Consider the following 7,918-nt stretch of genomic DNA (forward strand, 5'->3'; position numbering starts at 1 on the left):
AGGTGTCATGTGCTGTATTTATAATCTTAAAATATCACGAGACAAGACCTTGAGCTACAGGAACAGTAACTTCATTATCCTGTTGCAAGAGTAGGCCGCTGTGTTTAGTGGGCATGCCATAAAACTATATTTATTACTATCCTATTTCCTATTGCAAATGTCTGAGCAAATGTCTCTGAAATGAACTGTATCTGACAGAAGGACCTTTTAATTTCAGGGCAAAATATGTCAGTTAGAATTGAGGTTAGTAATACAGGAGACTTTCTGTTACTAACTGTAAGCTTTGTAAATTACTGACTACAAGTTTGTTGTGTAACTCATCTTCCCTGCTGTAGTTTTGTAGGTGGGTAATCATGGTTACGATTTTGACTATTGCTCTTCTATCCACAATCACAGTTAAGCTTGGCTGTGCTGTTGGGGTGTGTGGTCTTTTTAGGTTGGTTGGTTGGCTGGTTGGTTTATTTTGTGAACCGGTTATTAGGTTGCAGACCATCACAGTTAAGCCAGCTCATATTTACTAAGTTGTATAATGTCCTACAAACCATACATTGTCATGAGAATTCCACAGAAACTATGATTCATGCCTCATGTAGTTTCAGCCAAGGGTGTTGATGTAAATAGCAGGCTGAGTTTACCTTTAGGGTAAACGTGTAGAGCTGCAAAGCTCGATTAACTAGATGTGATAACTCGGAGGAGAATATAAGTGGCTCAGAAAATTATAGGTGAAAATTCAAATTATTTTCTCTTAAAAAAAAAAAAAAAAAGTCCTGCAATATCATGGGTAATTATATTTTACATGCAATCTTCAGCTTTAAAACAAACAAAAAATATCATTGCATAACCCCAGCGGGGGGGTGGGGGCAATCTTTATAAAAGGCTAATTATGGCTACTGGCCCTACCAACCCTGACCACGACAAACATTTCCTTCTGCTTTGTAACAAGTGAAAATTAAAGTAGGTTTGCATTGCAGTGAGGTTAACCAGTCTCTGTACCTTTGCAATACATTCTTTTCCATCTCCACTGCTAAAAGGTTCCTATTGCAAAGCGGCTACACGCATCTAAACCTTAAATGTAATGCAACCATTGTACACCTGTAGCATTGTTATGCCCTTGTCAGAGTTAGTAGACTCATTGCAAGCATGCCCATGTTTTAAACATAGGGTGCAGGGATATTTTTCATTTATCATACCACCATACAGTCACTAACACTGTAGAGCAGTGGAGCTCCCCTGGTGTTGAGATGATTTCAGAACTCACCAGGGATTTTTTTTTTTATTTTTTTTTTTTTCTGCTAGTGTGTCAGGGAAGTTGAAAAGCAGAGCTGGAAATGAGAGGCTTGGCAGGGGAGTAGCTTCAGATTTGATGGGACTGAATTTTCCAAGTGCTTCATAAATGCTTTGCCTGCAGAAGTTAGCCTCTGTTTTGTAATGAGGTGTTCTAGAAAATTATGTCTGGACAGCTGTATTCATTACTCCATTGTGAAACCCAGCAGGTTGAAGCATGTTTTATCTGCAAATTTCGCTTTGGCCTTTACTCTGGATCCTTTACTGGAATCTTCATAATGACGCATATGATGCTTTAAGAAAAATATCTCACCATGGGTTTGTTTAAAATGTATCAATAGCATTAAAGCAGTGTGTCAGGAAGAAATGAGGGGCAAAAAAATAAGAAAAACATGTATTCTGGTTGAACTGATGCCAGATGGCACATACCTGGGGTTATATACAGAGGTCCCTGTCCTATAGAGTTCACAGTTCACAGCACACATCAGGAAATGGAAGTCAGCTCCATTCAATTAGCAGCTAATTCAGGTTTTCTCTTACAGTTTGCTGTCCATTTTCTACCTGACTGTTGTGGGGTATTTATTCTTTGGTCAGGTGTTGGGGGTAAAATCCCTTACCTTTCTACTTAACTGTCAGAGAACCAGGTATCTGCTGCTGCTTGAAATATAGTTATTCTAGAGGCATAATTGTCCTTTGCTTTCATAGACATGTTGAATTCAAAGGGTCTGTGTAACAGGAGGACTACTTTGGTATCTTTGTGTTTTTATCTGGTTGAGTTGGTATTCGTATTTAGCAGAAGCACTGGGAAGCTCAGATAGCCTTTAAAAGGTGCATTCTTTAGTAAATCCTGCCATTTTTAAGGTATTTCTCATGGTGCCAGAAAGACATGGAAATACTTGGGGAAATGAGCATTGGGCTGTCAGTAGAAATAACAATAACCAGCTTTTTTTTTTTTTTTTCTTTCCTACATTACTGTTTTTCTGGAAATGTGTGCAAGCAGCATAGGAAGTCAAAAGTGTTTATGGATCCTCCTCTGTTCTGAGTGGCACACAAGGACATATGCTTATTGCACTTATCAGTCAGCTGTACATTTACCCTCTGCCTTTAACCTTAATACCTGATTTTTGCCCCTTGCTTTATGCTGTTAACTGTGATTCGGAGGTCAATGCAAAATCCCAGGCTGTGTTGTGCCAGTATCCCAAGAAGCCTTATTATGTGGACCCTTAGAAATCAGTTTCCCTTAGGAATACAGATAGGATTAATTTGAAAGAAATTCCCAAGAAATTATAATTTTTTTTCTCCTCACTTTTTTTAAGGCATCAAGACTTAGAAGATCATGTTCCTTGTGCATGTGTATTCTGCTCTAATATCTCTTTTAACTTGTGGCTGATCCCAACTGAATTTGACTTATTTATCAAAGACAAATCCTTAGAATTTCTGTGGAGATAGAGAACTGGATAGATGATTGAGATTTTTATTAATGCCCCTCTCACTGATGATGACCCACCGCCAAGGAGAACACTATGGTATGTCTGAAATACATATGGTTCTGAAATACTGGTGAATCCACTAATTTTTATTTTGTTCAGCCCAATGATCATGAAATTACTTCATTCATGATATAAGTAATTCAGTGGGATTTTTGAGGCCCGTGTAAATGCTTGTTGTTTCTATGTGCTCCTTCTCTTCCTACAGTCAGCCCTTCAGGTGGCACTCCTTCAGAGAAGAGTACAGCACCTGTGTATAGACACCTCATCTTCAGTCTCAACACCACCCCAGAGATGCTGCTTTTGGTTTGGAGGTCTGATGCTTCTGCTTGTCCAGTGCATCTAATCCAGATGGTCCTCCTATGACAAACACTGTTTGTATTATCCTTCAGTTCTGTAAAGCTGATGTATTTGGGGATTGAAGAGTGGAGGTTTGCATCTCCCAAGAATTCTTTAAAAACAAAAAATACAAAAAAAATTGAGACATCACACTGTGACTTCATTAAGCAGTTTCTGGTTGAGCTGGGGCTGAAGTGTGATAATTCTTTAACAAATGAAGAAAATGGGCACTTCTGAAAAAGGATGAGCTCATCAGTCTGAGGTACTGCTCTATAAATTACATAGAAAAGGCAAACTGTCATTATCTGTTGTGATCTCACAAGAATTTATCAATATACTAAACACTAATGGAATCATGGGAAAAACTGTGGCATTTTGGAAATTCTACATGGCTTTTGCCTTTTTTTTTTTTTTTAAGGGAGAATTACAGGATCACCTGAGTTTATCTGAATTTCTTCCTTACGTTCTTCTTTTATGGCACCTATTCCACTCTGGTAAAATTTAAATTGCTCTGATAAATCAAAGCCTCTCTTTTACACTAGGGAATTATTCTAGGATGGGGTAAAGGAACAATGATGGAGACAGCCAATCATGGCTCCTCATATATGAAGGGCTGAAATCTCTTAATTCCGTTGCATAATGAGGATAGGTACAGACCAACCCTCTGAATACTGTGCTAGTGACTGTCTGCTTTCCTGACTGGTAGCTGGACTTGCTCCCTGATCAACTGACACCACTGGGAAACAAATTCTGCCTTGTTGATGCTGTATTTTTCATCAACAACCATCACCCACTGCTCCTGAAGGAGGAGAGAAGCATGAGCATCATCTTGGTTTTTTGATGACTCCTTGAGCAGCTTTTGAAGTTGTTCTTTTTAAAGTCTCTTTCCACTAAGCAGCCATTTTATAAAGCATTGTCTATAACAGTCACAAGTAGGAGTGCTGTCAAGACTGATGCCAGCTATGCAACCACTTTGAAGTCTGAAACTTTGCTAATAGGAGTGTTTTCCATTTCGTAGGAGTGGAGCACAGCGCTGCAGGTATGGGGAGGAGTGGTACTTCTCACTGGTTGCTGCTCTTCATATAAGTGGATGAACATGAAGCACTGTGAGGATGATTTTGAGAAACTGCTTCTTATAAGTACAATATCGGGAATAACAGACCAGATTCTGCAGGCTTTCTGCATGGCCTCTGAATGGAAGAAATGTAGCAATAACTGAAATCAGTACTGGAAGACTTGAATCTTCTCGAGTGATGATCTATTTTCTTCATTCTGACCCTAAAGCAGAAGGGTTTGGGGGTTGTGATGTGTCATTTCACACCAGATGTGAATAAAACACTTCTTCAGTTTAAAACTGTATCTTTCTCCATTTTATATTGGATATCTAAGGTTGGATATCAAGCCAAAATGTTATTGTTACTTATTACTTCAGAGCAGTTGTCTTTTCATTAGATGTCTTATGTAGATCTTATCTGGATTACTGTAATGGTTGTCACCTGGAGAATTCTTCAGTGCTAGAGAGCATCTGTTCTCAAGTCAAATAGACAATCTGACTCAGTGTCAAGTTAAGACAGTCTCCGGTCTTGAGGTCTTTGCTTGAGAGTGAAGTATTGCAAGGTAGCTGTTGCTCTGAGAGTGGCTGGGCATCACTCTGCTGCTGGGAGATGATGAGTGATTGCCTTTGCATCAGTTGTTTCTTTTCTACTTTCCTTCCCTTTTTAAACTGTTTTTCTTTCATCCCAAGAGTTCTCTTGGTTTTGGTCTTTGTATTCTCTCACATCTACTGCTGCTGGAGGGAGAGTGAGCGAGCAGTTTTGTGGTTGCTTAGCTGCTGGCTGGAGTCAACCCGCCGCAGTTCATTTACCATTATGTTGATGTATCCCTTTACTTCAGTTACTTGCAAGTCAGATAAGAGCAACAAATCCATAGACTGCAATCTAGGCTTTGCCTTATGCTTAATTTTCTTTGTGATTTTTCTATAGCAGTCTAAATGTTCCAAGCCCTAGTCCCTCTGTTTGAGACACTATGACACTTCTCTTATATCCATGGTGGAGTTCAAGTATCGGGCCTGCCTGAGTATTGCTGCTAGATTCAAAGTCTTGCTTGCAAGGTCAACTGACAGAAGACCCCAACCAGTTTTACATCCATAGAATCATAGAATCATTTTTACATCCATAGAATCATTTGGGTTGGAAAAGACCTTTAAGACCACTGAGTCCAACCGTAAACCTAACACTGCCAAGTCCACCACTAAGCCATATCCCTAAGTTTTTTAAATATCTCCAGGGATGGTGGCTGAACCACTTCCCTGGGCAGCCTGTTCCAATGCTTCACGACCCTTTCAGCAAAGTTTTCCCTGACATCCAATCTAAACCTCCCCTGGTGCAACTTAAGGCCATTTCCTCTTGTCCTATCACTTGTTACTTGGGAGAAGAGACCGACACTGGCCTCACTACAGCCTCCTTTCAGGTAGTTGTAGAGAGTGATAAGATCTCCTGTCAGCCTCCTCCAGCTGAACAACCCCGGTTCCCTCAGCTGTTCCTCATAAGACCTGTTCTCCAGACCCTTCACCAGCTTCTTTGCCCTTCTCTGGACACACTCCAGCACCTCAATGTCTGTCTTGTAGTGAGGGGCCCAAAACCGCACACAGTATGCGAGGTGTGGCCTCACCACTGCCAAGCACAGGGGGACAGTCGCTTCCCTACTCCCGCTGGCCACACTGTTTCTGATACAGGCCAGGATGCTGTTGGCCACCTGGGCACACTGCTGGCCATGAGTAAAAAAGTGTCCAGATAAAGTATATGAATAGTTAGGTCATCACTAGTGGGCTTTTTTAATGCTTCAGAGATGCTGCCGCTGCACACCTACTAGCTGCCCTCCTTTGCTGTACTGTGTACAAATGCTTTCCAAAATAAAAATAGTGGATGAAAGCAAGCTTCTAGCTGTACGTAAGTAATGTGTCAGAGTGGTGTAGGATGATAATCATAGTTACTGGAGAGAGGTGGGCACCTCAAAAGAGGAGTTCAGCCCTTAGGGGCTACCAGAGAACATTTTAGCCTGTTCCTTTTCGTTAGCTAGCAGTGGTGACTCAGCTGCAATTACAAACTCATACTCAATACTTACCTCTGTCCTCCTGTGTCTTTGTAGGAAAAGCCCACAACTGCAATCAAGAAAGTAACAGAAGCGAGTGTCAGTAAAAAACAAGCACTGAAGATGTCTTGAGGGCTTTTCTTTTTTTGCTTTAAGAGCATGATAAATTCCATTACCTGGAGGCTGTTAGCCCATGTGCACAATAACACGCATGACTCTGGTGTAGATCCCACTCTAGAGCCTCTAGTGTGGGTCCACCTGTATCTTCAGCTCAGACCAGAAGACATCATCTATTTATCAGCAACTCATAGGAGATAGGGTGCTGTGACTTAGCATTCCTTCAGCAGTGAATGGGGTGACTCCAGTAGTGCTGTTCAGGAGGAAGGTGCTCTTGACATCACTTGTCAACTCGCCTCAGATTGTGTTGAAGTACTTATGAAATTACCTGAGAAAACTGACACAATTAATTTGTAAATAAAGCCTAAATTGACAATGTGAGTGTGAATATTTTTTTACTAGTCCTACTGAATCGTGTATTAGAACAAAAGTTTAATTCTAACAGGATACGAACACAATTGTGCAACTTAAGTGCAACAGACCACATTAAGTCAAACAGGTTAATTGTTATTGTCCCACAAGAAAGATGTATCCTGTGGTCTTCTCTGTATTATCAAAGCAGGAAATGCGGTTAATGTCTCCTGTTCTTCATCTTCCCCAAATGCTTTAAACAGATGCTCTGAAAATTGCATGAAGACTTAATTTCTGATGGTTTTCAATCACTGTCACTTCAGATTTTGTCAGAATCTAAGTCAAAAGGGATTACGAGTGATTCAGTTTTGGGATGCTTTATTTGGGTCATGTAAATGGAGTCTGATGTTTAGAGATGGTGCCTGACAGCTTTTGTTTAGGGGGTTATAAAGAACAAAGCCATTAGTATTTTTAGAAATAAAGTTGGACTCTGTGGCTGCATTGGTGTATCGGAGCTCAGATCAAGAAGTATCTTTGGCTCTTTATCACAGAACCTTTCTGTCAGAAGTTAGCAGTCTTGCAAGGCTTGTAACCCATGCTCTTGAGGACTTTTCCACCTTTGCCTTATTAGATGGTAAAAAGCTGTAGAAAACCTGCTAGAATTTGGAGATATCACTGGTTATCAGTCTCAAATTTCTGTGAGAGGAAAGTGATTCTGAGCCTGTGTCAAAATTGATCTGGGATCTTGGTGGCAAATGGGAGTCTCCAGCTCTTGCAGCTGCTGCTCAAGAGGCTGCAGAGCCTGTGCTGGTGCAAGCAATCTGCTCTGCCACCTCAGGCACCCGTGCTGCAAGTGACGTGGTTCATTCTAAGTGTTTGTGTGACTCAGGACCTCATATTGATTGCCATGCAACTAGTTCTGCTGAAGGTTTCTGTTGTTATAATGGCATTGGTGAAATACTATCTTGTCTTCTGGCCTGCAGCTGCCTGACTTCTGACTCACCTGCACCACTGTTCATGATGCCCGACATCATGTTATCAAGTAACTTCCAACTATTGCTGGGCTATGTCTGCTTTTGCGTGGGACAGCTGTTTAGCTGGATTTCTTCTTTCTCATGATGTGCAGATCAAGCATGTATAGTATAGAGGCATAGCTGCTTGAGCAGTTAATATTGCTTAGTTTTATTTATGAAATCCACAAAAGCCCTAAATATGGAGATTGTGAAAACTGTGGGAGTTGAGGGGGGAGC

This window comes from Leptosomus discolor, chromosome 3, assembly GCF_034619465.1.
Source record: "Leptosomus discolor isolate bLepDis1 chromosome 3, bLepDis1.hap2, whole genome shotgun sequence".
NCBI classification, from domain to species: domain Eukaryota; kingdom Metazoa; phylum Chordata; class Aves; order Leptosomiformes; family Leptosomidae; genus Leptosomus; species Leptosomus discolor.